Source organism: Pristiophorus japonicus, chromosome 1 (genome assembly GCF_044704955.1).
Source record: "Pristiophorus japonicus isolate sPriJap1 chromosome 1, sPriJap1.hap1, whole genome shotgun sequence".
Classification (NCBI taxonomy): Eukaryota; Metazoa; Chordata; class Chondrichthyes; family Pristiophoridae; genus Pristiophorus; species Pristiophorus japonicus.
The window spans coordinates 226,320,592-226,347,589 of record NC_091977.1 but is presented as its reverse complement, the minus strand read 5'-3'; the positions used below and the strand labels follow the sequence as shown (position 1 = coordinate 226,347,589).

The following is a 26,998-nucleotide window of genomic DNA, read 5'->3' as shown; positions in this document are numbered from 1 at the left end:
ATGTAGCAAAGGTTGGGAACGCCCCAATGCAAGTTCGGAAGTCAGGGAAAACCTTTTTCTGAAGATTACACTGGGTTCATCAATAAAACCCAAATCTTAAAGGCGTACAACGAATAAAAGGACTTAACCATAACATAAACATTCAACTAAGTTGTCAGCCGTGGCTTAGTGGGTAGCACTCTCGCCTCTGAGTCAAAAGGCTGTGGATTCAGAGTCCCATTCCAGAGATTTGAGCAGATAATCCAAGCTGGCACACCCAGTGCTGTGCCAGGATCTTTCGGACGAGATGTTAAACTGAGGCTCCATCTACCCTCTCAGATGAACGTAAAATATCCCGCGGCCACTATTTTGAAGAAGAGCAAGAGGATTTCTCGACAGTTCTCAGTTCTGACCAAAGGGCACCGACCTGAAACGTTAACTCTGCTTCTCTCTCCAGAGATGCTGCCTGACCTGCTGAGTGTTGCCAGCATTTTCTGTTTTATTTCTGTTCTCCCTGGTGACCTGGTTAATATTTATCCCTCAACCAACATCACTAAAACTGGTCATTATCTCATTGCTGGTTGTGGGAGCTTGCAGTGCGCAAATTGGCTGCTACGTTTCCTACATTACAACAACAGCAGTACTTCAGTGGCTGTAAAGCTTTAGGATGTGCTGAGGTAGTGAACGGCACTATAGAAATACAAGATCTTTCAACAACCTAAAGAAAACATAAAACTAAATTATAATATTGTTCCCAGTGTCCACAAGACACTTCAGTCCTTGCAACCCATCCTAGAATCATAGAAATTTACGGCACAGAAGGCGGCCATTCACCATTCATTTTGTCTGTGCTGGCCAAAAAAGAGTTATCCCACCTAATCCCACTTTCCAGCTCTTGTCATTAGCCCTGTAGGTTGCAATACTTAAGTGCATTCCAAGTTCTTTTTAAATGCTATGAGGGTTTCTGTCTCTACCACCCTTTCAGGCAGTGAATTCCAGACCCTCACCACCTCTAGGTTAAACATTTTCTCCTCAACTCCCCTCTAATCCTTCTACCAATTACTTTAAATCTATGCCCCCTGGTCATTAATCTCTCTGCTAAGGGAAATAGGTCCTTCCTATCTGCTCTAGGCCCCTCATAATTTTATACACCTCAATCAAGTCTCCCCTTGGCCTTCTCTATTATAAAGAAAACTATCCAATCTTTCCTCATAGCTAAAATTCTCCAATCCAGGCAACACCCTCGTAAATCCCCTTTAGTGCAATCACATCCTTCTTGTGATGTGCTGATCAAAACTGCCTGTGGCCTAACTAGTGTTTCATACAGTTAAAGCATAACCTCCCTGCTCTTAGATTCTATGCCTCAGCTAATAAAGGAAAGTGTCCCGTATGCCGTCTTAACCACCTTATCTACCCGTCCTGCTACCTTCAGGGATCTGTGGACATGCACTCTAAGGTTCCTCTGTTCCTCTACACTTCTTAGCATCCTACCATTTATTGTGTATTCCCTTGCCTTGTTAGCCCTCTGCAAATACATTACCTCACACATCTCAGGATTGAATTCCATTTGCTACTGTTCTGCCCATCTGACGAGTCCATTGATATCTTCCTGCAGTCTACAGCTTTTGTCCTCACTGTCAGCCACACAGCCAATTCTTGTATCATCTGCAAATTTTTTAATCATGCCCCCTACATTGAAGTCTAAATCATTGCTATAACCCACAAAAAGCAAGGGACCCAGTACTGAGGCCTGCGGAACCCCACTGGAAACAGCGTTGCAGTCACAAAAACACCCATCAACCATTACCCTTTGCTTCTTGCCATTGACCCAATTTTAATTGTTCTGGTTTGTAACAAACACAGGGATGCTGCCGGCAGTGGAACAAGGGGCTGGGACAAGCATATTCAAAATAAAAAGTTCAGTCTAACTCTTTGAGAACCAGCTGGCTGGTTATTAAGTAAAGATGCTGAGAACCTCAAAAGGGAAAAAGGGATGTGGTGAGCACCTTGAAGTGGCGACAACAAAAACTTTTACCCTGATGCTTGTTAAAAAGGTGGCGAATTTACATTAAAATCAATTAAAAATAGCAAAATGCTGCAAAGGCACAGATCAGTCAGCATCTGTGAAGAGAAAAAACAGATTATGTCCAAAATGAAGGGCCATTAATTTAAGATAGTCACTAATAAATCCAATAAGGAATTCAGAAGGAACTTCTTTACCCAGAAAGTGGTTAGAATGTGGAACTCGCTACCACAAGGAGTCATTGAGCTGAATAGCGTAGATGCATTTAAGGGAAGCGAGATAAGTATATGAACGAGAAAAGAATATGTTTACAGGATGAGATGAAGTAGGGTGGGAGGAGACTCGTGTGGAGCATAAACAATGGCCTAGTTCAGTTGAGCCGAATGGCCTGTTTCTCTGTAATTCTATGTAGCGATGATGTTTTGGGTCTGTATCCTTCATCAGAACGGTTTTACCTTTTAAAAAAATGCAATTGTCTGTTTACTGGTAAAGTCTTTGTTGAGTTAGTCAATTCTTTGAGTTTTGATTGAGTACCCACTTTTGTACCAGCAATAGTACCAAGAAAACTAGCAATAGTTGATCAACAGCACCATGAAAACTACAGATCAAAAAACAGCCCTGAATAAAGGCTTTTCACAACTTAGGTTGCATATAAACCCAACATTTCATCATTTGTGCAGTGGAAGGGTGTGACAAATGATGTGGGGAATTTTCCTCATTTCTTGCCTACAAATGGTGGGCTATTGTAGATATGTTTAAATATTAACTAAATTATTTTTTAATTGGCTCTGTGGTTATCACAGTGATATTTATACTGGCACTCTTCTTCCTCTATCCCCACCACTCACCCACCACTTCCCCAATTTACACTAACACTCATCTCCTCTCTTCCTCTTCCTTCTATTCATGCCAGCACACTTCTCTTCCTCCTAGCTCACATTTGCACACCTCTTTCCTTCCATCCCAGTTTGTGCTGGCACTTTTTGTCCCCCTTTCTATCTCTAGTTTATATTGCCATTCAACTGATCCCCTTGTGTGTTGCTCTGCCCCTCTGTATCACACCCAGTTCCTATTAGATGAAGCTGGGTTTGCTCCAGAGATTGAACTTTGCTTCACGTTTGTTATGTATGTATGTAAACCTTACCAAAATGTAAGACTTGCCACTAGGGGGCACACCTGTGGGAGACCTAAGGGTCACCTGGGGCAAGCAGGTATAAAAGGTGATTCACCATGCTGCTTCCCCACTCTGGAGTCTGAATAACAACAGTTTGAGCTTGCGATACAGTCCTGTGGGTTTATTCTGTACATAACAAATTGGCGACGAGTAAAGGATCACGAACTTTCACGCAGTATTCTTGAGAGAGTTGTTGAGGGTGATGATTGGGAAGCCTTCGTTGAGCGCCTTGACCAGTACTTTGTGGCCAACGAATTGGACACAGCTGAAACAACGATCAAGCACAGGGCGATTCTCCTCACCGTATGTGGGTCATCGGTACATTGCCTCCTAAAAAATTTGCTGGCATCGGTTAAACTAACGGACAAATCTTACGCAGAGCTGTGTACGCTGGCTAGGGAACACGTCAAGCCAAAGGAGAGCATTCTGATGGCCAGGTATCATAAGAACATAAGAATTAGGAACAGGAGTAGGCCATCTAGCCCTTTGAGCCTGCTCCGCCATTCAACAAGATCATGGCTGATCTGGCCGTGGACTCAGCTCCACTTACCCGCCCTCTCCCCATAACCCTTAATTCCCTTATTGGTTAAAAATCTATCTATCTGTGATTTGAATACATTCAATGAGCTAGCCTCAACTGCTTCCTTGGGCAGAGAATTCCACAGATTCACAACCCTCTGGGAGAAGAAATTCCTTCTCAATCCGGTTTTAAATTGGCTCCCCCGTATTTTGAGGCTGTGCCCCCTAGTTCTAGTCTCCCCGACCAGTGGAAACAACCACTCTGCCTCGATCTTGTCGATCCTTTTCATTATTTTAAATGTTTCTATAAGATCACCCCTCATCCTTCTGAACTCCAACGAGTAAAGACCCAGTCTACGCAATCTATCATCATATGGTAACCCCCTCATCTCCGGAATCAGCCTAGTGAATAGTCACTGTACTCCCTCCAAAGCTAGTATATCCTTCCTTAAGAAAGGTGACCAAAACTGCATGCAGTACTCCAGGTGCGGCCTCACCAATACCCTATACAGTTGCAGCAGGACCTCCTTGCTTTTGTACTCCATCCCTCTCGCAATGAAGGCCAACATTCCATTCGCCTTCCTGATTACCTGCTGCACCTGCAAACTAACTTTTTGGGATTCATGCACAAGGACCCCCAGGTCCCTCTGCACCACAGCATGTTGTAATTTCTCCCCATTCAAATAATATTCCCTTTTACTGTTTTTTTTTCCAAGGTGGATGACCTCACATTTTCCGACATTGTATTCCATCTGCCAAACCTTAGCCCATTCGCTTAACCTATCTAAATCTCTTTGCAGCCTCTCTGTGTCCTCTACACAACCCGCTTTCCCACTAATCTTTGTGTCATCTGCAAATTTTGTTACACTACACTCTGTCCCCTCTTCCAGGTCATCTATGTATATTGTAAACAGTTGTGGTCCCAGCACCGATCCTTGTGGCACACCACTAACCACCGATTTCCAACCCGAAAAAGGACCCATTCATCCTAACTCTCTGCTTTCTGTTAGCTAGCCAATTCTCTAGCCATGCTAATACATTTCTTCTGACTCCACGTACCTTTATCTTCTGCAGTAACCTTTTGTGTGGCACCTTATCGAATGCCTTTTGGAAATCTAAATACACCACATCCATGGGGACACCTCTATCCATCATGCTCGTCATATCCTCAAAGAATTCCAGTAAATTAATTAAACATGATTTCCCCTTCATGAATCCATGTTGCGTCTGCTTATTCCTATCTAGATGTCCCGCTATTTCTTCCTTAATGATAGCTTCAAGCATTTTCCCCACTACAGATGTTAAACTAACCGGCCTATAGTTACCTGCCTTTTGTCTGCCCCCTTTTTTAAACAGAGGCGTTACATTAGCTGCTTTCCAATCCGCTGGTACCTCCCCAGAGTCCAGAGAATTTTGGTCGATTATCACGAATGCATCTGCTATAACTTCCGCCATCTCTTTTAATACCCTGGGATGCATTTCATCAGGACCAGGGGACTTGTCTACCTTGAGTCTCATTAGCCTGTCCAGCACTACCCCCCTAGTGATAGTGATTGTCTCAAGGTCCTACCTTCCCACATTCCTGTGACCAGCAATTTTTGGCATGGTTTTTGTGTCTTCCACTATGAAGACCGAAGCAAAATAATTCTTTAAGGTGTCAGCCATTTCCACACTTCCCATTATTAAATCCCCCTTCTCATCTTCTGAGGCACCAACATTTACTTGAGTCACTCTTTTCCGTTTTATATATCGGTAAAAGCTTTTACTATCTGTTTTTATGTTTTGCGCAAGTTTACTTTCGTAATCTGTATTTCCTTTCTTTATTGCTTTCTTAGTCATTCTTTGCTGTCGTTTAAAATTTTTCCAATCTGCTAGTTTCCCACTAAACTTGGCCACCTTATACACATTGGTTTTTAATTTGATACTCTCCTTTATTTCCTTGGTTATCCACGGCTGGTTATCCCTTCTCTTGCCGCCCTTCTTTTTCACTGGAATATATTTTTGTTGAGCACTATGAAAAAGCTCCTTAAAAGTCCTCCACTGTTCCTCAATTGTGCCACCGTTTAGTCTGTGTTTCCAGTCTACTTTAGCCAACTCTGCCCTCATCCCACTGTAGTCCCCTTTGTTTAAGCATAGTACGCTCGTTTGAGACACTACTTCCTCACCCTCAATCTGTATTATAAATTCAACCATACTGTGATCACTCATTCCGAGAGGATCTTTTACTAGGAGATCGTTTACACAGGACAAGATCTAAGATAGCTTGCTTCCTTATAGGTTCTGTAACATACTGTTCTAAGAAACAATCCCGTATGCATTCTATAAATTCCTCCTCAAGGCTACCCCATGCGATTTGATTTGACCAATCGATATGTAGGTTAAAATCCCCCATGATTACTGCCGTTCCTTTTTCACATGCTTCCATTATTCCCTTGATTATTGCCCGTCCCACCGTGAAGTTATTATTTGGGGGCCTATAAACTACGCCCACCAGTGACTTTTTCCCCTTACTATCTCTAATCTCCACCCACAATGATTCAACATTTTGTTCATTAGAGTCAATATCGTCTCTCACAACTGCCCTGATATCATCCTTTATTAACAGAGCTACCCCACCTCCTTTCCCTTCTTGTCTATCTTTCCGAATTGTCAGATACCCCTGTATGTTTAATTCCCAGTCTTGGCCACCCTGCAACCACGTTTCTGTAATGGCCACCAAATCATACTCACCATCTTTTACATGCACCGTCGCTCCAAGGACCAGAACGTGGCGAGTTTTGTCACCGACCTAAGACGCCTTGCGGGACAGTGCGAATTTGCAGGATCCTTGGGGGAAATATTGCGGGACCTTTTCGTGCTTGGAATTGGACACGAGGTCATTCTTCGCAAACTGCTGTCTGCTGAGTCCCTGGATCTGAGCATCACGATAGCCCAAACCTTCATATCCACAAGCGATAACACGAAACAGATATCTTCACAGAATCGAAGCTCACCGGCATGTACTGTGCAGAAAATAATGTTTTCAGCAGGCAGAACAGCACAGGGCAGGACCCACACGACTGCAGAGGCCAGACCTAGGCCTAGAGTGACTCAGAATTGGCCGTGGGGCATGAATGCGTATCCATTAGCACCATTTTGGCACTGCGGGGGCAGCCATAGAACTCATCAATGTCGATTCAAGCCCTATGTGTGCAAGGGCTGTGGAACAATGGGGCACCTCCAGCGAATGTGCAAACAACCTGTGACTCACCATGTGGCAGAGTCAGGAGAGGACGACCGATCCAGCAAGGATCACGATGAACGAGCAGGAGCAGCAACTCAACAGGAAGATGAAGAGGAAGTATATGGGATAGACACCACCACCAAAAGCCCTCTGATAATGTTAAAAGTTGAACTTAATGGCACTCCAGTCTCCATGGAACTTGGCATGGGGGCGAGTCAATCAGTTATGAGCCAGAAGGCATTCGAGAAGATTCCCTGCGTACCTTCTCCGGTGAACGATGTCTCCCCTTCTCAAAGGCTGAGCAAACCTCCACCTTCAGCTGAACCAGGCATCGAATTGCAGATCCAATTGCAGATCCCCGAGGCACAGGCCACTCATCACGACCACGAGGTGAAGATCAACCGAGCAGCGGTACAGGCACGGTACCCACCACCCGAAGCCGACGGCCTTTTCGCGATGATGGAAGAGGCTCCAGGTTGACCATGCAGAGTGGGACTCTGGCCGAAATGATCCGAATGCATCTTCCCGACGCCAGAGGCAAAATCCCTGGGTAGGAAGATTGCAGCAGTCGGCATCACAGACACGGACAAGGGGGCGTCCAGACCACGGGACAAAGGTGCATCCAGACCGCGGGACGAGCGAGCGTCCAGACCGCGGGACGAAGATGCTTCCAGACTGCGGGACGAGAGAGCGTCCAGACCACGGGAGATCGCCGCAACGGAATGGAGAAAGAAGACAACTGGGTTTGGGGCAAAGGTAAAGGGGCGGCCACTGAGAAGGCCAGGAACCCGCCACATTCCAATAAGTTGTTTGCACTATGTAACCCATGTGAGTGGTCCTTTGTGACCAATGATGTACCATTACATGGGGTCAGGGGGACCTTACATCAAGCCAAAGTAGCAGGCGAACACCAACCGGTCGTTTATGTATCTGACAAAGTACTTGTAACAAGTCATGTATTATCACACGGGGTCGGGTGTGCTGTACAGCAAGCCTAAGTAGCGGGCAAACACCAACCGGTCGTATATGTATCGAACAAAGTATTCGTAGCAAGTGAGATGTTACCGCACGGGGTCGGGAGTGTTGTGCAGCAAGCAAAAGTAGTGGGCGAGCCCCAAACGAGTGAACATGTATCCAATGATTTAAACAAAGCAGCAGTCTATATTCACGGGACTAAAGAGACGTACCAAAGAGTGTCCCAATATGTGCTCGAGTCAGACAAGCTGTTCATCCCACAAGTTTGGAAGAGCAGAGGCACCATTATCGATGCGTTGTTTTGAGAATGTCTAACACTGTCTGTCACTGTAACATGATCCGCCACGGGCTAGGCCCTGAGAACGGCAGTAATGCCCTCAGTTGGCTACCGTTGCCCATCACCGGGGTGGAAACAGTGCAGCCTGCAGACCCACTCGCGGTCATGGAAGTGCTAGAAAGCGAAGGGTCAACCGTAACGGCCCCCCCAGCTTAGGACCTGGACCAGCCAGAATCCCACGTTACCGCCTGCCAAAGGTGAACTGCTAGACGGGATATGGCAACCTATCCGTCGCAGAGACGAAAGACCCATCCCAATGTTGCAAAGGCAGGGCGGCTACACACAGTCGGTGGTCCGGGGCCCTTATACTACGGCCCAAGGTCCACGGGGACCACTAGGCCTCCTGCCACTACCGAAAGTCTCAAGGCCATTGCGGCCATCCTGGGCTTGCTAGATCTCAGGGTCAGTGACAATAGCCCGGAGCAGGCAGCCCAAATCACTAAACCTAGCACCACACGTGTCACGGTAGACTCCCTACGGACCAGGCTATCCTGGTGCTATGCAGTCACCAGACGAATCACTCAGAACCAAGCCTTCCGTATGCCATCAGCAGAGAATGCACCATAATTGCACGGCCCCTCCTTGCAACATCAGAATAAGTGATGTAGATCATGTTCAGGGCCCCAGTTGTGCCGCGAGCAGCACATTAGCCAAGGGGGGGAATGGAGTGTATGTGATGAAAACGGGGCGTTGGATTGTGAAACCATGTACCGGGCTAACGAGTAAAGCATTTGGACAAGACCAAACTGCAAACTACAGATAACCAGGAACCACTGTGAAAGGACCTGGCCCCCAGCGACCCACTAACACGATCAACTTCGCTGTCAACCACGAGGATGAACCCACCACGTCAGGACTTCAACTCAGGCGATCGACCCGGAAATGCGGGGCACCAGATCGCCTCTGTTATGTATGCAACCCTAGGCAACCTGTATCATACCGCCACCAGAGGGCTTACCTGTTGGAGTCCCAAGAGATCCCAACATCTCTTGGGAGCACTGTAGATAAGCAGGCCTCCCATGCTGTACCAGCACTCTGGAGTTTGAATAAAGGAGCTAAGGTCACACTTACTCATTGTCTACAGTACTCAGTTGCACTACTTTATTATGAGCTTAACAACTGGCGACGAGATAACGAACAACCACGCGAAAATGCAAAGAACTGTTGGTACCTTGGAGAAATTCTCAGAAGGTGATGATTGGGAGGCCTTTGTGGAGTGACTCGACCAATACTTCGTGACCAATGAGCTGGAAGGTGACGAGAATGCTGCCAAACGAAGGCCGATCCTCCTCACCGTCTGTGGGGCAACAACCTATGGCCTCATGAAGAATCTTGTAGCTTCGGTGAAACCAACAACCAAATCCTATGAAGAACTGTGTGTGCTGGTCCGGGAGCACCTAAATCCGAAGGAAAACGTTTTCATGGGAAGGTATCGATTCTACACGTGAAAACGGTCTGATGGCCAGGAAGTGGCGAGCTACGTCGCCGAACTAAGGCGCCTTGCCGGACATTGTGAATTCGAGGGATTCCATGAGCAAATGCTAAGAGACTTTTTTGTGCTTGGCATTGGCCATGAGGCTATTCTTCGCAAACTACTGACTGTTGAAACACCGAATCTGAGCAAAGCCATAACGACAGCCCAGGCATTTATGTCCACCAGCGATAACACCAAACAAATTTCGCAGCATAAAGAGGTTTCGGCTAGTACTGTACACAAAGTAGCGTAGTTTTCAGGCAGGAATGCATATGGCAGAACGTACATGCCGGCAGCTGCACGACCTCAGATGACTCAGAGTCCGCCATCAATCGTTAATGCGAGGCAGTTAACATCTTGTTGGCGCTGCAGAGGTGATCATCGGTCCCATCAATGCCACTTCAAACACTGTGTGCAAAGGCTGTGGAACAATGGGACACCTCCAGGGAATGTGCAGACGAGCTGCAAACCCTGTAAACCACCACATTGCAGAGGAAGATCGATCCATGGCGGATCAGGCTGAACTAGAGACTTGAACCGAGGAGGCAGAAGTGTACAGGGTACAAACCTTCACCACGAAATGTCCACCGATCATGCTAAAAGTCGAACTAAACGGAATTCCAGTATCCATGGAACTGGATACGGGTGCAAGTCAGTCTATCATGAGCAACAAAGCCTTCGACAGGCTGAGGCCCAAGCTTAGCCCCATTTATACCAAGTTAAGAACTTACACTAAAGAACTGATCTCTGTTAGTGGCAGTGCAGCAGTAAAAGTCTCCTATGATGGAGGAGTGCACGAACTACCACTATGGATTGTACCAGGAGATCGCCCTACACTGTGCGGCAGAAGCTGGCTGGGGAAAATCCGCTGGAACTGGGACGACATCCGAGTGCTCTCGTCCGTCGACAATGCCTCATGTGCCAGGTTCTGAGCAAATTCCCGTTGTTGTTTGAGCCAGGCATTAGAAGTTTCTCGGGGGCGAAGGTGCAGATCCACTTGGTTCCCGGTACACGACCCATCCACCACAAGGCACGGGTGGTGCCATATATGATGCGAGAGAAAGTGGAAATTGAGGCTGCAGCGAGAAGGCACCATCGTGCTGGTGGAGTTCAGTCCGAGTGGGCCAGTCCGATTGTTACAGTTCTCAAAGGCGATGGCACAGTCAGAATTTGTGGGGACTACAAAGTAACGATTAACCGTTTTTCACTTCAGGACCAGTACCCGCTACACAAGGCAGACGACCTATTTGCGACCCTGGCTGGAGGAAAGACGTTCACCAAGTTGGACCTGACCTCCTCGGCCTACATGACGCAGAAGCTGGCAGAATCTTCGAAAGGCCTCACCTGTATCAACACGCACAAAGGTCTGTTCATCTACAATAGATGCCCTTTTGGGATTCGATCGGCTGCGGCAATTTTCCAAAGGAACATGGAGAGCCTGCTAAAGTCGGTTCCGCGCACCGTGGTTTTCCAGGACGACATACTGGTCACAGGTCGGGACACCACCGAACACTTGAAGAACCTGGAAGAGGTTCTAAGTCGGCTAGATCACGTGGGACTCAGGTTGAAATGCTCGAAGTGTTTTCCTGGCACCAGAGGTCAAGTTCTTAGGGAGAAGAATCGCGGCAGATGGCATCAGACCCACCGACACCAAGACGGAGGCCATCAAGAATGTGCCGAGACCACAGAACGTGACGGAGCTGCGGTCGTTCCTGGGACTCCTCAACTATTTCAGTAATTTCCTACCCAGGTTAAGCACCTTGCTAGAACCCCTACATGTGATACTACGCAAGGGAGATGACTGGGTATGGGGGAAATCACAAGAGGCTGCTTTGAGAAAGCCATAAATCTATTATGTTCCAATAAACTTCTTGTTCTGTAAAACCCATGTAAACGTTTAGTACTAGCTTACGATGAGTCTTCATACAGGGTCGGGTGTGTGTTACAACAAGCTAATGAATTGGGAACATTGCAACCGGTCGCCTATGCGTCCAGGAGTTTGTCCACGGCCGAAAAGGCTTACAGCATGATTGAAAAAGAAGCTCTGGCATGTTTACGGGGTGAAAAAAATGCACCAGTATCTATTTGGTCTCAAGTTTGAGTTAGAAACTGACCAGAAGCCACTCATATTGCTATTCTCAAGGAACAAAGGGATTAACACCAATGCCTCTGCCCGCATCCAAAGATGGGTGCTCACGCTGTCTACATATAACTATGTAATCCACCACAGACCAGGCACAGAGAACTGCGCTGGTGCTCTCAGTTGGCTACCATTGCCCACCACCGGGGTGGAAATGGCACAACCTGCAGATTTGCTCTTGGTGATGGATGCATTTGAAAACGAAAAGTCACCCGTTACGGCCCGCCAGATCAGGACCTGGACCAGACAGGATCCTTTACTGTCCCTCGTAAAAAACTATGTCCTCCATGGGAGCTGGTCCAGCTTCTCAGCAGAGATGCATGAAGAGATCAAGCTGTTCCAGCGGCGCAAAGACGAAATGTCCATACAGGCGGACTGTCTTTTGTGGGATAATCGCGTGGTTTTGCCTAAGAAAGGCAGGGAAACGTTCATACGCGACCTACACAGTACCCACCCAGGCATAGTAATGCTGAAAGCTATAGCCAGATCCCATGTGTGGTGGCTCGGCAACGACTCAGATTTAGAGTCATGCGTGAGCCAATGCAACACTTGCTCTCAACTGAGCAATGCATTCAGAGAGGCACCGCTAAGTTTGTGGTCATGGCCCTCCAAACCGTGGTCTAGGATCCACGTTGACTTTGCGGGCCCGTTTCTTGGCAAAATGTTTTTGGTTGTTGTGGATGCTTATTCAAAATGGATTGAATGTGTAATAATGTCTGTAAGCACGTCCACTGCCACCATCGAAAGCCTACGAGCCATGTTCGCCACGCACAGCCTGCCTGATGTCCTTGTCAGCGACAATGGGCTGTACTTCACCAGTGCTGAATTCAAGGAATTCATGACCCGCAATGGGATCAAGCACATCACATCTGCCCTGTTCAAGCCTGCATCCAACGGCCAGGCAGAACGGGCAGTCCAAATCATCAAGCAAAACTTGAAACGTGTGTCGGAAGGCTCCCTGCAGACCCGCCTGTCCCGAGTCCTGCTCAGCTACCGCACCAGACCTCACTCGCTTACCGGGGTTCCCCCAGCCGAGCTGCTCATGAAAAGGGCACTCAAAACAAGGCTCTCTCTTGTCCACCCTGATCTCCATAATCACGTCGTGGGCAGACGGCATCAACAAAGCATGCACCATGATCGCGCAAACATGTCACGCGATATTGAAGTCAATGACCCTGTATTTGTACTCAACTATGGACATGGTCCCAAATGGCTTGCTGGCACTGTCATAGTCAAAGAAGGGAGTAGGGTGTTTCAGATCAAACTTGCCAATGGACTAACTTGCAGAAAGCAGTTGGACCAAATCAAACTGCGATTCACAAACAACCACGAGCAACCCAAAGAGAACACCACCACGTGCGACCCTCCAACACACACACACACAAGTGGCAACCGACATTACGGTTGACCACGAAGCTGAACTCACCATCCCTAGCAGCCCTGCAAGGCCAGCTGCCCAGCGAAGAACCAACCAACTCACCCACACCCGCATTTGTACCAAGGCGATTGACAAGGGAGTGAAAAGCCCCAGATCGTCTCACCCTATAAATAAGTGTACTATTGACTTTGGGAGGGAGTGATGTTATATGCAACCATAGGCAACCTGTATCATACTGTCACCAGAGGGCTTACCTTTTGGAGTCCCAAGGGATCCCAGCATCCCTTGGGAGCACTGGATATAAGCAGGCCTCCCATGCTGTACCAGTATGCTGGAGTTTGAATAAAGGAGCTAAGGTCACACTTACTCATTGTTTACAATACTCAGTTGCACTACTTTATTATGAGCTTAACAGTCTCAACTTGCAAATAACTTGCACATAAGACTTTGGCGGGGGAGGGGGGAGTGATGATGTGTATGTATGTAAACCTTACTAAAATGTAAGAGTTGCCACTAGGGGGCACACCTGTGGGAGACCTAAGGGTCACCTGTGCACCCTGGGGCAAGCAGGTATAAAAGGTGATTCACCATGCTGCTTCCCCACTCTGGAGTCTGAATAAAGAGACCAAGGTCACAACAGTTTGAGCTTGCGATACAGTCCTATGGATTTATTCTGTACACAATAACGCTGATCATGCAAAACTATCATTTGATATTGGGAACTAAATATTGGGAAGAATGAAACCACTATCTTCGGTCCCCGCCACAAACTCCGTTCCCTAGTCACCGACTCCATCCCTCTCTCTGGCAACTGTCTGAGGCTGAACCAGATCATTCGCAACTTTGCTGTCGTATTTAACTCAGAGATGAGCTTCCGACCCCGTATCAACGTCATTACCAAGACCGCCTACTTCCATCTCCGTAGCATCGCTCGACACCGCCCCTGCCTCAGCTCATCTGCTGCTTAGCCATGCCTTTATTACTTCTAGACTTATCTATTCCAACGCCCTCCTGGTCGGACTCCCATCTTCCACCCTCCATAAATTTAAGCTCATCCATAACTCTGCTGCCCGTATCCTAACTCTCACCAAGTCCCGCTCACCCATCACCCCTGTGTTCGCTGAGCTACATTGGCTCCCAATCCGGCAATGCCTCAATTTTAAAAGGCTCACCCTTGTTTTCAAATCCCTCCATGGCCTTGTCCCTCCCTATCTCTGTAACCTCCTCCAGTCCTACAACCCTCTGAGATATCTGCGCTCCTCCAATTGTGGTCTCTTGTGCATCCCCGATTTTAATGACTCCATCATTGGAGACCATACATTCAGTTGCCGAGGACCTAAGCACTGGCATTCCCTGCCTAATCCTCTCCGCCTCTCTACCTCTCTTTACTCCTTTAAGATGCACCTTAAAACCGACCTCTTTGACCAAACTTTTGCCCATCAGACCTAATATCTTGTTATGTGGCTCGATGTCAAATTTTGTTTGATAACGCTCCTGTGAAGCACCTTGGGACATTTTACTATGTTAAAGGCACTATATAAATGCAAGTTGTGGTTGTTGATGCAGATTTTCTCCCCAAGTCTCAAGTGTCAATAAATTTATCTTATAATTTAACGTGGTCAGATATGGTGTTTTCATTTGATGACTTTTCTGGTCGCCAACTGTTTCCTTCAGTGAGAAGCAACTCCCAAGTGGAGCGGAAAAATGCATCAACAGGAGCATTGAGGAGCAGAGGACCATCATTTCATCAGAGTTGCAGTGACTCAGTGGAAGTACAAGTAGTTTTAATCCCAGCTGACTGTTATCATAGATCCAAGACCGTCCCATCCTCTGTCGTCGAGCTACAGTCCGTAGATGACGCTTGCATCTGCACATTCAGAGGCTGAACACCAAGTCATCATCAACATCTTCACCGAGACGTACGAAAGCATGGGCCTTACACTAAACATCCGTAAGGCAAAGGTCCTCCACCAACCTGACCCCGCCACACAGCATTGCCCTCCAGTCACCAAGATCCACAGCGCAGCCCTGGACAAAGTGGACCACTTTCCAAACCTCGGGACCCTATTATCAGCAAGGGCAGACATCGATGACGAGGTTCAACAGCGTCTCCAGTGTGCCAGAGCAGCCTTTGGCTGCCTGAGGAAGAGAGTGTTCGAAGATCAGGCCCTCAAATCTGGCACCAAGCTCATGGTCTACAGGGCTGTAGTGATACCCGCCTCCTGTATGGCTCAGAGACGTGGACCATATACAGTTGACACCTCAAATCACTGGAGAAATACCACCAACGATGCCTCCGGAAGATCCTGCAAATCCCTTGGGAGGACAGATGCACTGAAGTCAGTGTTCTCGATCAGACCAACATCCCCAGCATCGAAGCACTGACAACACTCAACCAGCTCTGTTGGGCGGGCCACATAGGCCACATGCCAGACATGAGACTCCCAAAGCAAGCGCTCTACTTGGCAAGTGAGCCCTAGGTGGGCAGAGGAAACGTTTCAAGGATACCCTCAAAACCTCCTTGATAAAGTGCAATATCCCCTCCGACACCTGGGAGTCCCTGGCCAAAGACCGCCCTAAGTGGAGGAAGAGCATCCAGGAGGGCGCTGAGCACCTCGAGTCTCGTCGCCGAGAGCATGCAGAAAGCAAGCGCAGACAGCGGAAGGAGCGTGCGACAAACCAGACTCTCCACCCACCCTGTCCTCCAACGACTGTCTGTCTCACCTGCGACAGAGACTGTAATTCCCATATTGGACTGTTCAGTTACCTGAGAACTCACTTTTGGAGTGGAAGCAAGGGGGACTGCCTATGATGATGATGATGATGTTTTCACTTTCGGGTGAGATCAGAACTTGGAGCCATAAATATAAGATAGTCACTGATAAATCTAATAAAGAATTTAGGAGAAACTTTTTTACCCAGAGAGAGGTGAGAATGTGGAACTCACTATCACATGGAGTAGTTAAGGCAACTAGCAAAGATTCATTCAAGAGGAAGCTACATAAGTACATGAGGGAGAAAGGAATAGAGGAATATGCTGATAGGGTGAGATGAAGAGGGGTGGAAGGAGGCTTGTGTGGAGCATAATCACACCATGTATCTGTTGGGCTGAATGGCTTGTTTCTGTGCTGTAAATACTATGTAATCTGCAAAAATGAATAAGCAAATACTGAATCCAAAATGCATAATATGTGGAAGATTGCCATGCATGTATTCAAAACGGAGGGATAAAAGTCTGGCTCAGTGGCATCACTCTCTTGTGGGTTCAAGCCTCACATCCAGAGACTTGAGCACAAAAATGCAGGCCGGCATTCCCACTGCAGTACTGAGAGTGCTGCACTGTCGTTTGGATGAGACATTAAGCTGAGGCTGCGTCATTCCTCTAAAGTGGATGAAGATGCCATGGCACTACTTGAAGAAGAGCAGGGGAGTTCTCCTGGCCAAAATTAACCCTGCAAACAATACCACTAAAACAGAATACCAGCTGGTTGTGGAACTTTGCTAGATGCAAATTGCCGGCTGCCCTTTGAAGTTTAAACCTGGGATATAGGAAATTAAATTATGCCTCCCAAATTGGAAATAAGTTTATCAGCTTAACACGAGGGTTTTCCTGAATTTCCGTCAGATGTGCGACAATGGCCCATCAGCACACCTTGCCAGACACGTCATAGCTGAATAGATTTCAGAACAAATCCAAACATATTTGAATAATTCCCTTGCTGTGGAACTTTGCATACCAGACCATGCATTATATGTTTTCTTGGAGAAGCAAGCTAGCAATAACCAAGATTAAAATGACCAGGTAGAATTTAAAAATGTTTTGAATTATTGCAAACTCCTGTCTGTCATATTCGCCATTGATCAAAAATCAGCTGGGGATTTAAAGTGGAAATAAAAAGTTGCATATGGTATCAGGGTACACATGTTTATGGGCATGTGTAGCATGTGCTTTCCCCAAACCAACCAACTTTTTTTTAATCCATTCATGGGATGTGGGCATCGCTGGTAAGGCCAGCATTAATTGCACAACCCTAATTGCCCTCGAGAAGATGGTGGTGAGCCGCCTTCTTGAACCACTGCAGTCCGTGTGGTGAAGGTACTTCCATAGTGCTGGGAGGGAGTTCCAGGATTTGGACCCAGCGACGATGGAGCAATGGCCGATATATTTCTAAGTCAGGGTGGTGTGTGACTTGGAGGGGAACTTGGAGGTGGTGGTGTTCCCATGCACCTGCTGCCTTTGTCCTAGGTGGTAGAGGTCGCGGGTTTGGGAGGTGCTGTCGAAGAAGCCTTGGTGAGTTGCTGCAGTGCATCTTGTAGATGGTAAATACTGCAACCACGATATGCCGGTGGCGGAGGGAGTGAATGTTTAACAACAACAACGACTCTATTTATATAGTGCCTTTAATGTAGTGAAGCGCCCCAAGGCGCTTCACAGGAGTATTATGAGATAAAAAATTTAAGGTGGTGGATGGGGTGCCAATCAAGCGGGTTGCTTTGACCTGTATGGTGTTGAGCTTCTTGAGTGTTGTTGGAGCTGCACTTATCCAGACAAGTGGAGAGTATTCCATCACTATCCTGACTTATGCCTTGTAGATGGTGGAAAGGATTCGGGAGTCAGGAGGTGAGCACTTGCTGCAGAATACCCAGCCTCTGACCGGTTCTTGAATCCCCATGATTCAATGATGGTAATTCTGTTGAATGTCAAGGGGTGGTGGCTAGACTCTCTTGTTGGAGATAATCACTGCCTGGCACTTTCGTGACGCGAATGTTACTTGCCACTTATCAACCCAAGCCGAATGTTGTCCCAGTCTTGTTGCATGCGGGCATGGACTGCTTCATTATCTGAGGAGTTATGAATGGAACTGGACACTGTGCAATCATCAGCGAACATCCCCACTTCTGATCTTATAAGAACATAAGAAATAGGAGCAGGAGTAGGCCATACGGCCCCTCGAGCCTACTCCGTCATTTTATACGATCTTGCTCATCCGATCATGGATTCAGGTCCACTTCCCTGCCCGCTCCCCATAACCCCATATTGCCTCATCGGTTAAGAAACTGTCTATCTCTGTCTTAAATTTATTCAATGTCCCAGCTTCCACTGCTCTCTGAGGCAGCAAATTCCACGGATTTACAACCCTCTGAGAAAATAAATTTCTCCTCATCTCAAATTTAAATGGACGGCCCCTTATTCTAAGATTATGCCCCCTAGTTCTAGTCTCCCCCATCAGTGGAAACATTTTCTCTGCATCCACCTTGTCAAGCCCCCTCATAATCTTATATGTTTTGATAAGATCACCTCTCAATCTTCTGAATTCCAATGAGTAGAGGTCCAACCTACTCAGCCTTTCCTCATAAGTCAACCCCCTCATCTCCGGAATCAACCTAGTGAACCTTCTCTGAACTGCCTCCAAAGCAAGTATATCCTTTCATAAATATGGAAACCAAAACTGCATGCAGTATTCCAGGTGTGGCCTCATCAATACCCTGTATAACTGTAGCAAGACTTCCCTGCTTTTATACTCCACCCCCTTTGCAATAAAGGCCAAGATTCCATTGGCCTTCCTGATCACTTGCTGTACCTGCATACTAACCTTTTGTGTTTCATGAACAAGTACCCCCGATGGTTAAACGCCTGCAGCGTGTGAAGGATGTTATCTCTTGAAGAATGACTAAAACCCTAGCAGGTAGGCAAACATGCATCTTTTAAACCATATTGGCCATATTCTATTCCTCAGTCTTAAGTTTTTGGATAGAATCTAAAAACTTCATATGCCATATTGAAAAAATTTGCAGAATTCATAAGTACTATCAGTGGCTCTCATAAACCATACTCCTATTATAACCAAAGCACTTCACAGCCAATGGATTACTTTTGTAGTCTAGTCGCTGTTGTAAAGTAGGGAAACGTGGCAGCAAATTGCACACAGCAAGATCCCACTAAAAAAGGAGATAAATGACCAGATAATCTTTTTAGTGATGTCAATTGTGGCCTAAATATTACCCAGAATACCTCCCTGCCTTTCTTTGAAATTGTGCCATGGGACTTTTCACGTTCACCGGAGAGAGCAAACCGAAAGACGGCACCTCTGACAGTGCAGCACTCCCTCATTATGGCACTGGAGTGTCAGCCTGGATTTTGTGCTCAAGTCCTTGGAGCGGAGCTTGAACCCACGACCTTCTAACTCAGAGGCAAGAGTGCTACCCACTGAGCCACATCTAATACCTGAGCAAATAATAAAATAGAATTTAAAAAAATTGATTACCAATCACTTCTGAAAAACTTGTACAAATCTAAAAGCAGCAAAAGGTTAACGGATTCCTATAGTCAGGCTATCATAATCGCTGTTCCTCCTGCAGCAGAAACATTCAGACCTTTGAACATAACAAACTTAAATTCTGAGGCAAATCTTTGCCCCGGAGGCTGGGGGGGGGGGGGTTGTCATCTGCAAAGACTAATATTCAGATGAAACTTCTGATGACCACACCAAAACCAGACATCTATGGTTAACATCTATGAAAATGTTTGCTCCATATAACAAGGTCCAATTTTCTTCACAATCTTCAATAAAAAAACTTTTATTTCATTCTTTGAAAAAATGACAGTACTTTATTCAAAAAAATCTATTATATAACAGGGGGAAAAAATCATTTAAGCCTGTCTTGACTCATAGTTGCTTCAGACAATAAGGAGCTATTGGCCTCAAGTCTGCATTGCTCCTTCTGCGATGTAATTGGTTAGAGGATTATCACCACTAGGTGCTGCAACTCTTTTGGGGGGGGAACAAAATAGACATTAGATCAAGTGCCCCCCCCACCGATCTGGGGGACACTCCAGACACTTAACTGTCCCTTTTTCTAATAAATTTTTTTTCACCACTAGGTGCTACATCTGCTGTTTGCTTTCTTTCTGGTCCCACATCAAGTCAGTCATACCAGGCTGGGGTCACAGTTAGGTTAGGTTCATACACACAACTTGCATTTACATAGTGCCTTTACCATAGCAAAACGTCGAAAGCTGCTTCACAGGAGTATTATCAGACGAAATTTGACACGGAGCCATTATGGAGATATTAGGACAGGTGACCAAAAGCTTGGACAAAGAGGAAGGTTTTAAGGAGCGTCTTAAAGGAATAGAGAGAGGTGGAGATGTTCAGGGGAAAATTCCAGAAAATACTGCGAAGTTCACCTCAAAATGATAGGCCTAAATCCAGTTGAAGTGCACAATTAGAAAATAATAATCAGCTAAATTTGGTAAGTAGAATAGTGAAAGAAAAATTCAAATTGAAAATTATTTTTGATTTAAAAATTCATTTTGGAAAGCTTTCTAAAATGTAGGCCAGGTGCAAATGTTCTGTGAGTTTGTATGGTGACTCTGGTAATGGCACTCACTGTACCCTGTCTGCTGTGTATAGCTGACAACATTCTATGCAGTGGCTGGGGCCCTTAGACTTGGGTTAATTAGCAAGCTTTTCAGCTATGTTTTAAGTGGAGTGAATTGGTGCTGACTGCTTGCTCAAAAATATTTACATTGTCAACAATGCAAGAGGACCATTACTGTTGCAGAAAACATTCTCTATGATCTCTGGATAAATTTATACTGAGACTGAGTGCTGCAATTCAGGTTCCAGTCGGGTTGCTAACTCTGGTTGAACGCATTCCTGGAGGTTTCATCACATGATCTCCTACCTCCAACAACCCCGCCTTCACACTCCCGCATTGGCCCCTGACACGTCCTTCCTTGCAGTGCAACCCCCCTCCCACGCCCATTGGAAGGTGAACAAAATTGTTATTACCTGATTGGATGATGCTTGACTGTCAATCTAACAGCCTTTTTATCCCGACTCCAATATTTTCATCACAAATAAATGTTCAAAGAAAATGAAAAATAGCACACACTTTTTTTGAAGGCTCCTATCGGGTGTTGCTCGCATCAGTGCCCTGGAGATTAAGCTTCAATTCCTGGTGACTCGAGGGCAATCCTAGAACTAAGGCATCTCTTGGTTCTAGCCGGGCAGTAATATGTTTATGTTGCATGCCAAGCACTGGTATAGTGAAGAGCTTTTCACAGGACAGATCCAAGTGCCTGGATACAACAACAACTTGCATTTATACAGCGCCTTTAATGTAGGAAATGCATCTGGGAAGGCGCTGTGCACCTTGAGTCTCATTGCTGAGAGCATGCAGAAATCAAGCGCAGGCAGCGGAAAGAGCGTGCGGTAAACCTGTCCCACCCTCCCTTACCCTCAACACCTATCTGTCCTACCAGTGACAGGGACTGTGGTTCTCGTATTGGACTGTTCAGTCACCTAAGGACTAATTTTAAGAGTGCAAGCAAGTCTTCCTCGATTCCGAGGGACTGCCTATGATGATGAATGTTGTAAAACATCCCAAGGCGCTTCACAGGAGTGATTATCAGACACAATTTGACATCAAGTCACATAAGGAGATAAAAACTGCAAATGCTGGAAATACTCAGCAGGTCAGGCATGATATGTCCTTACTATAACAGTATAAATGCACACGAGGCCCATACTTGAGAGGAGGTCACTCTGTGACCAGTTACCTTTATTACCAAGACCTCAAGTGATGAAGGTGGGTGGAGCTTCCCCTTTTATACCTGAAAGTCCAGGTTAGGAGTGTCTCCCACAAGTTCACCACCTAGTGGTCAATGTTCTCAAGGTGCACAACTTAAGTCAGCTTATACATGGGTTATAATGATAGTTGAATACATGACATCACCTCCCCCCCCAAAGTCTTATTGGGATCACAGGTTAAGTCTCTGATGGTTTATGCTCCCTTGTAGAGCACCTGATTTGGGGTTCCGGTTGTTGGGCGCTGGCCTGAGTGTATGCTGTTTGCGTTGCCTCAGGCCTGTCCAGACTGCCCACAGTTACTGGGCTCTCCTCCACTTAGTTCCGGTGTTTGGTCATCTGTGGTGGAGTAAACTCTACATCGTGTTCTTCCTCTGCTTCTTCTATGGGGTTGCTGAACCTTTTTTAGTTTGATCCACGTATTTGCAGCAGATTTGTCCATTGGTAAGTTTAACTACCAAAACCCTATTCCCTTCTTTGGCAATCACAGTGCCTACAAGCCATTTGGGCCCTGCAGCGTAATTAAGGACAAAAACAGGGTCATTGACATCGATACATCACGCCCTCGCATTCCTGTCATGGTCGTCACATTGTGGCTGACGCCTGCTCGCAACAATTTCTTTCATAGTAGGGTGTATAAGGGATAACCTGGTTTTGAGAGTCCTTTTCATTAGCAGCTCTGCGGGTGGAACCCCTGTGAGCGAGTGTGGTCGGGATCTATTGGCCAACAGGAGGCGTGATAAGCGGCTTTGTAGGGAACCCCCTTGGATTCTGAGCATCCCATTTGATTATCTGCACTGCTCGTTCCGCCTGGCCGTTTGAGGCCGGCTTGAACGGTGCCATTCTGACATGGCTGATTCCATTGCCTGCCATGAAGTCCTGGAATTCGGTGCTTGTGAAGCATGGGCCATTGTCACTGATGAAGACATCCGGTAGACCATGGGCGGCGAACATTGCCCATAGACTTTCTACCGTGGCAGAGGATGTGCTTGAATCCATTTGGAGTAGGCGTCTACTACAACCAAAAACATTTTTCCCATGAAAGGACCTGCGTAGTCCACATGGATGCGTGACCATGGCTTGGCGGGCCAGGACCAGGGGCTAAGGGGAGCTTCCCTGGGTGCGTTGCCCAGCTGAGCACACGTGTTGCACCTGTGAACACTAAGTTCAAGGTCTGCATCTATCCCTGGCCACCAAACATGTGACCTGGCAATTGCCTTCAACATGACAATGCCCGGGTGCTCATTGTGAAGTTCTCTGATAAACACCTCTCTGCCCCTCTGGGGCATGACTACTCAATTTCCCCAAAGTAGGCAATCAGCTTGAATCGAGAGTTCATCCTTGCGCCTATGAAACGGTTTAAATTCCTCAGGGCATGCCCCATACGTGGCTGCCCAGTCCTCATTCAGGACACATTTCTTAACTAAAGACAGTTGCGGGTCTTTATTTGTCCAGACTTTAATCTGATGGGCTGTCACAGGTGAGCCTTCGCTTTCGAAAGCTTCAACGGCCATGACCATCTCAGCATCATGCTCAGTTGCCCCCTCAGTGGCGGCTAGTGGGAGCCTGCTGAGTGCACCGGCGCAGTTTTCAGTGCCCGGTCTGTGCCGAATTGTGTAGTCATAGGCGGCTAACGTAAGTGCCCACCTCTGTATGCGGGCCGATGCATTCGCATTTATGGCCTTGTTGTCGGCCAAAAGGGACGTTAGGGGTTTGTGATCTGTCTCCAGCTCAAATTTCCTGCCAAACAGGTACTGGTGCATTTTTTTTACTGCATATACACATGCTAGCGCTTCCTTTTCTACCATCCCGTAGCCCCTTTCTGCCTGGGACAGACTTCTGGAGGCATAAGCTACCGGCTGTAACTGACCATTGGCATTCACATGCTGCAACACATACCCGACCCCATAGGACAACGCATTGCACGTTAGAACAAGTTTCTTACACGGGTTATATAACGTTAAGAGTTTGTTGGAGCATAACAAGTTACGTGCTCTATCAAAAGCCCTTTCCTGGCTGTCCCCCAGACTCAATCGCGACCTTTGCGTAGGAGCACGTGTAGCAGCTCTAACAGCGTGCTTAATTTGGGAGGAAAGTTACCAAAATAGTTCAGGAGCTCCAGGAACGAACGCAGCTCCGTCGTGTTACGGGGTCTGGGTGCTCTCTGGATCGCTTCCGTTTTGGACGCAGTGGGTCTGATCCCGTCTGCTGCTACCCTCCTCCCCAGGAATTCTACCTCTGGAGCTAAGAAGACGCAATTCGCCTTTTTCAGTTGCAGCCCTACCCGGTCCAGTCTGCGTATCACCACCTCCACGTTGTGGAGGTGTTCTTCAGTGTCGCGACCCGTGATGAGGATGTCGTCTTGAAAAACCACCGTCCTTCGAATCAACTTGGAGGCTTTCCATATTTTGCTGAAAAATCGCGGCGGTCGAATGAATCCCGAACGGACATCTGTTGTACTCAAACAACCCCATGTGTGTCATGATGGTGGTCAACTTCTTCGACTCACTCGCCAGCTCCTGGGTTATGTAAGCTGAGGTCAGGTCCAATTTTTTTAAAAGTTTGCCACCGGATAGCATCGCAAAGAGGTCCTTCGCTCTCGGTAGCGGGTACTGGTCTTGGAGTGACACCCGATTGATGGTGGCCTTGTAATCGCCACATATCCTGACCGACCCATCCGCCTTGAGCACCGGCACAATCGGGCTCGACCAGTCACTGAATTCGACTGGCGAGATGATGCCTTCCCTCAGCAGGCGGTACAATTCACATTCTATCTTTTCCCGCATCACGTACGGCACCGCTCTGGCCTTGTGGTGTACTGGCCTGGCGTCCGGGTTTATGTGAATCACTATCTTGGCCCCCATGAAAGTGCCGATGCCGGGTTGAAATAATGAGTCAAGTTTGTCCAGGACCTGTGAGCATGATACTCGCTCCACAGAAGAAATTGCATCGACATCGCCCCATTTCCAGTTCATGACAGCAAGCCAACTCCTCCCCAGTAGTGCGGGACCGTCCCCCGGGACAATCCAGAGTGGCAACCTATTCTCCGAGTCTTTGTGGGTCATGACTACCGTGACGCTGCCTAGCACCGGAATGATCTCCTTTGTATATGTCCGTACCTGTGCGTCAATCGGCAATAATTTTGGCCTCCTGGCCTTGGACGCCCACAACCTTTTGAACTGTTTGATACTCATCAGGGACTGGCTGGCCCTCGTGTCTAGCTCCATTAATACTGGGATGCCATTGAGGAGCACTTTCATCATTATCGGTGGCGTCCTGGTATATGAACTGTATATGTGCTCCACATGAACTTGCTGAACTTCAGCTTCCAGCGATTTCCCCCAGTATTTATTTGGCCTCGTAGGGATTACATCGGGCCCATCCACCTCGTACATCAACCTGGCTGCAGGCTTCCTACATATAAGTGCCAAGTGACCGCTGACATTGCAGTTTCTGCAGGTATATTGCTGATACCTGCAAGCTCTGGCTGGGTGTTTGTCTCCACACCTCCAGCATGAGCTGGAGGCCCCGTTATTGGAAACAAAAGGTCCATTACCAGTCGATCGTCTCTGACTGTCTCTGTAACCATCCTTAAGCGCACCATTAACAGGTGTTGATGGCCCCAATACTGGCCGCATTGTCCCTTGCGATGGCATGAATCGCTGTTCAGCTAGTCATTGTCTCTGTTGAATTCCCCTTTGGGTTAGACTACATGTTGGGGCATGTCCGATTGCCCTTGTCTGCCTAGAGAACTGTGAGCCGCGTTAACAATGTTGACTCCCTGGTTGTTTGCCGCATTTAAGCCAAGATTTTTGTCATACATCATTCTGGTCTCTTCCTCCCCTGAGATAAATGTCTGGGCTATCAGAGCCGCTGCTTCCAAGGTCAAGTCTTTGGTCTCAATCAGTTTCCTGAAAACCCCAGCATGCCCGATGCCCTCAATAAAAAAGTCTCACAGCATCTCCGCTCTGCATGCATCTGTGAACTTACATAGGCTCACTAGTTGCCGGAGATCTGCCATGAAGTCAGGAACGCTTTGCCCTTCTCGCCGCCGGTACGTGTAAAACCGGTGTCTCGCCATGTGCATGCTGCTCACTGGTTTAAGGTGTTCCCTGATCAACTTACTGAGCTCTTCAAAAGTCTTGTCCGTCGGCTTCTCTGGCGCTAGAAGGTCCTTCATCAGGGAGTATGTTCTGGATCCACAAACCGTCAGGAGATGAGCCATGCATTTGTCGGCCGAATCTTGTCCCAACCATTCCTTAGTGACAAAAACTTTGCTGTAGTCTCTCAATAAAGTCGTCCCAATCATCACCAACACAGTAGCTCTCTTCTGTGCTGCTAGTGGCCATGCTCGCGTGGTTTAAATCCCAGTTTCTCGTCGCCAATGATATGTCCTTACTATACAGTATAAATGCACACGAGGCCCATACTTGAGAGAAGGTCACTCTGTGACCAGTTACCTTTATTACCAAGACCTCAAGAGATGAAGGTGGGTGGAGCTTCCCCTTTTATACCTGAAAGTCCAGGTTAGGAGTGTCTCCCACAAGTTCACCCCCTTGTGGTCAATGTTCTCAAGGTGTACAACTTAGGTCAGCTTATACATGGGTTACAATGATAGTTGAATACATGACAAGGCAGACCTGTAGAGAGAGAGAAACAGAGTTAACGTTGCAGGTCGATGACCCTTCGTCAATACTGTTTCTCTCTTCACAGATGCTGCCTGAACTGCTGAGTATTTCCTGCGTTTTCTGTTTTATTTCAGATTCCAGCATCCGCAGTATTTTGCTTTTGTTTCACATAAGGAGATATTGGGACAGGTGACCAAAAGTTTGGCCAAAGAGGTTGGTTTTAAGGAGCGTCTTAAAGGAAGGGAGAGAGACAGAGAGTTTTAGGGAGTTAATTACAGAGCTCAGGGCCCTCGGTAGCTGAAGGCATGGCCACCAATGGCGGAGCGATGAAAATCAGGGATGTGCAAGAGGCCAGAATTGGAGGGCTGGAGGGGGCTATAGAGAAAGGGAGGGGGCGAGGCCATGAAGGGATTTGAAAACAAGAATGAGAATTTATAAAATCGAGGTGTTGCCGGACCAGAGCCAATGTAGACCAGCGAGCACAGCGGGATGGGAGCTCTCTCTCAACAGCCCTCCTTAAATAAGGAGTCTAACTTTTTGTGTTTCATGTACAA

At 47.1% G+C, this 26,998-nt stretch overlaps 1 protein-coding gene across 1 annotated transcript in view; it reads right to left on the bottom strand.

The window, feature by feature from the left end:
• tjp2a (tight junction protein 2a (zona occludens 2)) overlaps positions 1–26,998 on the bottom strand; it is a 196,335-nt gene that overhangs the window by 137,705 nt on the left and 31,632 nt on the right. The window lies entirely within an intron of this gene.